Source organism: Brienomyrus brachyistius, unplaced genomic scaffold (genome assembly GCF_023856365.1).
Source record: "Brienomyrus brachyistius isolate T26 unplaced genomic scaffold, BBRACH_0.4 scaffold375, whole genome shotgun sequence".
Lineage (NCBI taxonomy): Eukaryota > Metazoa > Chordata > Actinopteri > Osteoglossiformes > Mormyridae > Brienomyrus > Brienomyrus brachyistius.
The window spans coordinates 6,978-13,954 of NW_026042650.1; positions in this window are offsets into that span (position 1 = coordinate 6,978).

Below are 6,977 nucleotides of genomic sequence, written 5' to 3' on the forward strand. Positions count from 1 at the left end.
AGCTCATCAGCCTCCGCAACCAACTGCCAAGACCCCCCCCCCCCCACTCTGCAACCAAGTAAACAAACTTCCTTTCATTTATAACAACCTAAACTCCTATTCACCTGCTATATTACATTAGGACAGTATTTCCACAAATTGCTTGCTTTGCAGAACAGTATTTTCCCTTTTAAGGTTACTCATTTTAAATCTGGTCATTGCATTTTCATGATTACATTGTTTGTGTCCACTCCGTTATTTCGTGTTTATTGTTTGTTAGGTGTAATGTCTGTCTTATGTTAGTTATAGGAATAAATGCATGTCTTTTACACAACTTCAGCCTCCGTTCATTGAGTGCTCACAAGAATCCCTGCCTGTGCGATCTACGCTCTGAAACCTCAAATTCGCCTGAAATATCGCGAGACTCTCTCTCATTGGCCGTGAGGGGAGCTTCGCTACCGATCGTTTACATTACCTGGTGACGCAGCTCGTTGGACAAGCCTTCTATTCTAACCCAGGTTATTACGTGATACTGGTTATTAATGAGTTCCATTTAAGTCACACATTAACAGACTCACGGTGTTTCGCAATTGAGTTTGAGCCGACCATTCAGCATAAAAATTGGTTAATAATCACAAGGCACAAGGTTTAAACTTATTCTGAGCACACAATTTAAACTTTTTATGACCGAACGTGCAGTGAAGAAGCGCTACTGTCAACTGGTTGCAAAAGTCGCACTCATGGCAATCTGAAGGCATTTAAGCGGGATCATATGGGCTTATTATAGTTATTTTTATTTCTATTATTAGTAGTTATATTATTTTGTTTTATTTTCGGTGATTTCATTGTAGTTCTTTCGTATTAAACTGCAGTAAACTTTAACCCTATGTCTGACGAGATTCTCAGATGTAGCGCTTTGTTTCCAGGTTCAATTCGGACGAGTGTCTCCGTTTCTATATATCCTGGGAGAGATCTCTCTATTAGCGAACGGGAATACTTGTTATGAGGTTCTAACCTAAATTATGTTGCGCTTGGACATAAGACCGATAGCTTAGTTACCTATCAGGATCATACTCGTATGTGTGTGCCTGCTTTAGACAAAGCAAGTTTAACACAACTTTGCGCTGTGAGCCAAGTGTGTGTCATTTAGAAATTGGGAGTCTCCTGTGCTTGAGACCCGCCGTGGTTAAGCACCATTTGCGACGAGATATAGTGCACTCACAATTTAAATCTGTCGCCGTAACGCGTGCGCCGTCTCGCTTCAGTAATTGTTTTAAGGGGTGATGACGAAGATGACGAATTTACTTTCCTGAAGAGGAGCAGGATGGGTCACGCGTTCTGTAAGATTTGTCTCCCACGGGGAAGGAACGATGTCAGTCGGCATGAAAAATCCAAGTCATTAGTGAATGACAGAGCCGCATGAGTGAACATGAAAAATTAATAGAAAATAAATGACAAATGGTTATTTTATATTTTATATATTTTATATATTTATATTTATATTATATTTTATATAATTTATATTATTTTATATTTCCTGTCTTAAAATGTAAGGGATACTGGAGCCTGGTTGCGGTGGTGGGATGGCTCACGGCGGGTGCCGGAAAATTTCCTTTATTTTCAAATCCAAACCTTGACAGGTATGCTGCTGTTCCAAATCATGGGTGCATGTTACAAGTGTCCCCAAGATCAGGGTGCAGTTTACTCTGCAACTCCAATGGAGGGGGACGGGGTTGTCCGTCAAGTTCACCGAACAGAGTTGCGTCCAGTACCACAGGGGGTTGTTATGTCAGGGGAAGATGTTCTGGTAATGTCTCCTGAGTCTGGGTTGCCCACAGGGGCAACAGAAATGGAATCGGATGAGGACTCTGTGATTTTACGGGGACAGGGCTGGTGGGAGGGGTCGCAATAGAGCATCCACAAGTAGGCCTCGTATAATGGAGGAGGTTATGTCCCCCCCGAGGTGTAGAGACCAGTTAAACGTTCGGTGAGGTCCACCACTGGTCATCATACCAACCCTTATAAGTTACCACGGTCAGTGAATGATCGTTCGGTTGGGGAGGAAGACCAGTGGTTTGGGGATAGAATTCTTAGCTGTGATCGTTGGGTCATCAATTTCATTTTGGGGGATGGATTGTAGCCAGGCAATTATAGGCAGGTATAGGAACTGCAGTTCGGACTGGAGGCATAGCCGGGGCGAGATGGCTGTGCATGTTCCGATGGTAGGGCATATTGGCAAAGGAGCAGGCACGGGAAAGACAGGCAGGGTCCTGATAGATTTGGTGGAGCATCGGCGGGCATATTGAATTTGCAGTGTAGCAGCCTTTCTGTTTGCTTGTTTCAGGGGTGAACAATCTTATCCGCAAAGGGCCGGTGTGTATGCAGGTTTTCGCTGCAACTCCCTAATTAGATTTCTAATTAGAGGACTGATTAGCTGAAGAGTCCTCATACCTGGTTTTGAAGAGCTGACCTAAAGGTTACCCCAAAAACCTGTTTTTTTTTTGTTTGAATGGGGCAGTGAGTCATGGGGTAAACTACTGTTCTTTAGGGGTTTTCAAGGTGGAATTACGGGTCGATAATTTTAAGGATCAGGTTGTAAACCTCCCTGGTGTTGCTTTAATATGTTTTATCTGAGGTTGTATCGTGTATTATCAAGCCAGCCGGCTTAGTGGCCTCGGGAGCGGGGTTTAGTGGGAGCAGCTGGCTAGTTTTATTTTCTTTTTTGTTTGTGTCTTTTTCTTTGTTGTATGTATATTTTGGGTTCATTATTAGGCAGGCTGGGCCTTTTGGCACCTGTAGTCTGGGTGCTGGATTGCCCATAGGGGTCTTTTTTATTGCTGTGATTTGCTGTGTCATTCACTAGTGTGATTTGTGCTGGATGTGTTTTTAAGGTTGTGCTGTGGCGTGTACCTGAGCAAACTTTGGGCAACCTGTTCTCTTGTTGGCTTTATTGACAAAGGGTGGATTAGTCTAATTACGGCCTGCTACAAATAGCTGCATATAACGTATAAAAAAAATCACCTTATGGGTGCTCCGTAGGGTAGCAAGATCTTGAGTTTTTTTTACAGTACTCGGGTACGTTTTAAAATTTTCGACCAATCAGCAAACATTATTCTGACAGCATAGCTGGGAAACCAATGAAAAGTGAGTGCAACGTTCTAGAACTTGACTTCGGGTTGACGCTCCCTATAAAAGAGCTGGGTACTGCTTCAAGGCGTTCAGTTGGCGCTACCTCCTGATAGAGTAGCACTGTACGGCTCTTGTTCCGTAAAACAACATCAAAAGGATGAAAAAAAAAACAATATTTAAAGAAGACGAAAAAAATCAATTTTTAAAGAAGACGAAAAAAACATCGTCTAAAAAAATAAGCCAAAAAAATAATATCCGAAGAAGGAAAAACATGCAAAGTAAAAAAAAACAAACAAAAATAAAAAACAATATCCAAAGAAGAAGGAAAAAAACATCCAAAGGGAGAAAAGAAGAACTGAAGGGCCAACGAGGTAGGAGGAAATACAAATTTCGTTTCAGCACCGTTGGAGTGCCAAGCCGTGAAAAGCATTTGGCCAGAAGACAAGGTAAGTGTTGTATCTGTTATTTTAAAACAGCGCTTTTCAAAATGCTGCTTTATAATCGTTTGAGATCGTTAGCCAGTGTGACAGCTGAAGGCTTTTTGAGTTTACCAACATAAAGTTTTATTTCTGTATTAGGACATTGTCAGGAACAATGATGTGTTCATCGCTATGATGTGGTCAAAAAGCGATGCATTGAATCTTAGAAACATTTGTGATTTTTCAAACGATGCTTTTCCTTTTATTTAATCAGTAAAATTTCCATCGGTTTTATATAGTGCCCCTTGAAATATGTCTTTAGCTCATTTTCCGGGCATTTTACTAGAATGCATCCTGAGAAATACACAAGCTCTGCTGCATTTCCGTGCCTCGATGTTTAGTGCCGAGTATAATTGTTGCAGTTGCCTTTTATATATTCCATGAGACCTGTTGGTACCAAGAGAAGTGTGAGACTGTCAGGGTGAATTTATCATACAATCGCACGCATAAATACCTGAGGGTTGCCAGTCCTTTTGCGTTGTTACAGGAGGACTAGAGCTGACGAGTGTGTTTCTACACACTATCAAGGGCATTGTAGTACAGTTTTCTCAGGTGGGAGAATGCTGCCGATCTCCTATTTGACAATACAGCCCTTGATATATTAGAATATTACAGAACTAGAAGCCTTTTGCAAGGAAGAATGTGAGAAAATCCCAAGTACAAGAACTGAAAGCCTTTCAGCTGGCTATAAGAAGCGCTTGTAAGCTGTGATATCTGGCAGAGGAGGTGTTACTAAGTACTGATTACGTAGGGTGCCCAAACTTTTGCAGAGTGCCATAATAATGTTTTTATTTTGTAATTTTGTTCAATTTATGGCATAAAAAGTAACTATTCATCAATGTTTGCTGAAAATATTGTGTATTTTTCCCCCAGTTCCTAAAGAGACTGTATTAACTGATATTGTTGCTTTTGTAATTGAAAAGATGTTATTTGTCAAGGGGTGCCAAACCTTTGCATAAGACTGTACACAGTGTGTGTATGTGTTTATGTGAGTGTGTGTCTGTGTGTGTGTGTGTATATATATATATGTGTGTGTGTGTATATATTTCTGTATATGCATGTGTATATATATATTTATATATAGTTCACACACATTCAAACTTATTTGAATACACATTCAAAATTATTTTTATTATTATTATTTTCGTTTTTTTTTTTTTTGTGTTTTAAAATTTTTTATTTTTGCAATGGAAATAAAAATAAAGCAGTCCTCCGTAGAGGAGGGGTGGTGGAGGGAATATATATATATATATACATATATATAAAATAATTGTCACACAACTGGGGTGACATGCCTTTCCTGCTCACCCAATTTTAGTGCACTTTAGTTATGCATAATGACCTTCTAGTCTCGATACACCCATATATATATATGTATATATATATATAGTTTTTTTTGTTTTTTTTTTTGCAATAGACAATAAAAATAACGCAGTTCTCCATAAAGGAGGGATGGTGGATGGAATATATATATACATATATATAAAATAATTGTCACACAACCTGGGTGACATGCCTTGCCTGCTCACCCAGTTTTAGTGCACCTTAGTTATTCATAATGACCATCTAGTCTCGATACACCCATAAATATATATGTATATATATATAGTTTTTTTTGTTTTTTTTTTTGCAATAGACAATAAAAATAACGCAGTTCTCCATAAAGGAGGGATGGTGGATGGAATATATATATACATATATATAAAATAATTGTCACACAACTTGGGTGACATGCCTTGCCTGCTCACCCAATTTTAGTGCAACTTAGTTATCCATAATGACCAACTAGTCTCGATACACCCATATATATATATATATGTACATATATATATAGTTTTTTTATTAGCAATAGAAAAGAAAAATAACGCAGTTCTCCGTAAAGGAGGGATGGTGGATGGAATATATATATATATATATACATTTATATAAAATAATTGTCACACAACCTGGGTGACATGCCTTGCCTGCTCACCCAATTTTAGTGCACCTTAGTTATCCATACTGACCATCTAGTCTCGACACACCCATATATATATATATATATATATATATATATGTATATATATAGATATTTTTTCTTTTTCTTGTGTTTTTTTTTCGCAATGGATATTAAAAATAAAGCAGTCCTCCGTAAAGGAGGGGTGGTGGAGGGAATATATATATACATATATATATAAAATAATTGTCACACAACCTGGGTGACATGCCTTGCCTGCTCACCCAATTTTAGTGCAACTTAGTTATCCATAATGACCAACTAGTCTCGATACACCCATATATATATATATATATGTACATATATATAGTTTTTTTATTAGCAATAGAAAAGAAAAATAACGCAGTTCTCCGTAAAGGAGGGATGGTGGATGGAATATATATATATATATATATATATATATATATATATATATATATATATACATTTATATAAAATAATTGTCACACAACCTGGGTGACATGCCTTGCCTGCTCACCCAATTTTAGTGCACTTTAGTTATCCATACTGACCATCTAGTCTCGACACACCCATATATATATATATATATATATATATATATATATATATATATATATATATATATATATATATATATATATGTATATATATATAGATATTTTTTCTTTTTCTTGTGTTTTTTTTTCGCAATGGATATTAAAAATAAAGCAGTCCTCCGTAAAGGAGGGGTGGTGGAGGGAATATATATATACATATATATATAAAATAATTGTCACACAACCTGGGTGACATGCCTTGCCTGCTCACCCAATTTTAGTGCAACTTAGTTATCCATAATGACCAACTAGTCTCGATACACCCATATATATATATATATATATGTACATATATATAGTTTTTTTATTAGCAATAGAAAAGAAAAATAACGCAGTTCTCCGTAAAGGAGGGATGGTGGATGGAATATATATATATATATATATATATATATATATATATATATATATATATATACATTTATATAAAATAATTGTCACACAACCTGGGTGACATGCCTTGCCTGCTCACCCAGTTTTAGTGCACCTTAGTTATCCATAATGACCATCTAGTCTCGATACACCCATGAATATATATGTATATATATATATATATATAGTTTTTCTGTTTTTTTTTTGCAATAGACAATAAAAATAACGCAGTTCTCCGTAAAGGAGGGATGGTGGATGGAATATGTATATGCATATATATAAAATAATTGTCACACAACCTGGGTGACATGCCTTGCCTGCTCACCCAATTTTAGTGCACCTCAGTTATCCATACTGACCATCTAGTCTCGACACACCCATATATATATATATATATATATATATATATATATGTATATATATAGATATTTTTTCTTTTTCTTGTGTTTTTTTTTCGCAATGGATATT